This window comes from Nicotiana attenuata, unplaced genomic scaffold, assembly GCF_001879085.1.
Source record: "Nicotiana attenuata strain UT unplaced genomic scaffold, NIATTr2, whole genome shotgun sequence".
NCBI lineage: Eukaryota > Viridiplantae > Streptophyta > Magnoliopsida > Solanales > Solanaceae > Nicotiana > Nicotiana attenuata.
In genome coordinates this window covers 5,314-7,347 of record NW_017673306.1, presented here as the reverse complement: position 1 = coordinate 7,347, position 2,034 = coordinate 5,314, and positions in this window count along the sequence as shown.

Below are 2,034 nucleotides of genomic sequence, written 5' to 3'. Positions count from 1 at the left end.
CTTGGACCTGTTTTTCCAATGCTCCTATGCGGGCCCTGTATTTATTTTCTTTTACTAACCAAGCCCACTGTTCTTGCGATGATTCAGCAAAGTCCTGGAGGTGAGGTCTTTTAGCCGGCCTCCCAAATGCAACTTCCCTTCTATACCAAGCATGGTACTCAGGTGACACTTCTCCTTTAGATCGATCCCGTACACAAGTATTCGCTGCCAAGTATTGACATTCGCTCCAAACCTGGCGAACCCTTGCTTTAGGAAACTGTCCATCAAGACCAATCTCAACCACTTGGATGCTAAGATCGTCGTCTTTCGGCACTATCTGGCATCTCCCGAGTTGCCTTAAAACCCGATACGGAGCATAAGGCTGAATGCTTTTAAGACCCATCAAAAGGAAGTGCGGCCCCGTTGCTGGCAATATATGATTTCTCCACAGGCAACCATCCAAATGTCCACTCTATTTGACTAGCAGTGAGGGACCGAAAGTGATGTCCAGCCTGTGAATCCCTCGGGCAAGCTGACCCCCTTAATCCTTATGTAAAACTCCTCTATACATGTCTTCTTTGTGGACCCATAACTCAAGAACTGAGGACGATGGCACAGGTGTTCGGTCATCCACATTTGCAACAATAGATTGCACCCCTCAAAGAAGTCTCCTCCGGCTTTGCAGGCTGTAAGAGCGCGGAAGATTTCGGCTAATATCATGGGCGCAAGAGTGCTTTTGGCTTGAGTGAGTAGAGTGCTGACGACCCCGGCTATTTTTATGTCAATGTTCCCATCTTTCCTCGGGAATACCAAAAGCCCCAAGAAAACCACCATAAAAGCAAAACGTCTGTGTTCTTCCCATTTTTGGCGGTTTCCTTTGCTACATATCTTGTTTTCCGGGTTGTTGAAACCTCCTATGTGGCCATATCTGTGATATATGAAGTGTGGAGTACAAAAGCCGTTCGCCAAATTTGCATTGTGGACCGTCCTGCTTATCTTCAGTGAGTCTAAGAATCTGTGTACAGCTACAGTTCTTGGGGCCACTAATTACTTGTGCCTTAAAGGGACCTCATCTTTCCCGATGTAGCTGGCTATTGCCTCTAAGGTCGGGGTAAGTTCAAAGTCCGAAAAATGGAACATGTTGTATGCCGGGTCCCAGCATGTGACCAATGCTCTTATAATGTCTCCCCGAGGCACAATCTCCAACAAACCGGTAAGCCCTTTCAAATATTTTTTGACTTCATCTTGCCCTTCTCCTCCTAGGTCGTTCCACCACAGACGCAACTCCAAAGGGATTTTATGCATGATTGAAAAAGGTTCATTTTGAATCGTGCTCATCCTGCAAATTTATTAAGGTGATTTAATCACTTATTTTGACCAAAAAGGGAAAAATGACACTAATTTTGTTCAAATTTCCAATTTTAAAATAAACGGCCAGTTTTGCAGTTACGATCTTTCAGCACTTCGGGGAGAAGATTTTAAGGCTGTGCCTGCTAACCGTTGAAACTGACTCAGGGTGGATGTTCTTGCAAAACAGCCTTCCTGCGCCCTTTTTGGGGACATTCGGCTTATTTTAAACAAGAATGGCGGCACCCGACTTATTCATGACGAAATTAAAAGTTTGGCATTTTTGGCTATTTTTGAAAAAGGGGAGGTTGGACCCGATGAGGGTTGCCTACGTATCCCACACCCTGTGAGAATCAAACCTGCGTAGTTCGGGCAAATAAACCTAACTATTTTTTGAAAACAAGACTCTTTTTGTTTTTGTTGGCAAATACACTATTTCTGAAAGCAAGATTCTTTTTTATATTTTCTTTTTCAGTGGGGAATAAACAAACTAATTTGAAAATAAAACTTTTTTTTTTGTTTTTCTTTTCTATTGGTAACAAATCAAACTAAAAAAAACTACTTTTCTTCTTTTCTTTCATTTTCTCAAAATCCGGAAGCATTTCAGCACTATTTGGACATTGGCTTTCTAAAATAGGTAATTAACTCTCTACACTGCTATTTTCTCTTTTTCTCTCTTCTTTTTCAATTTTTCCAGATATTCAAAGC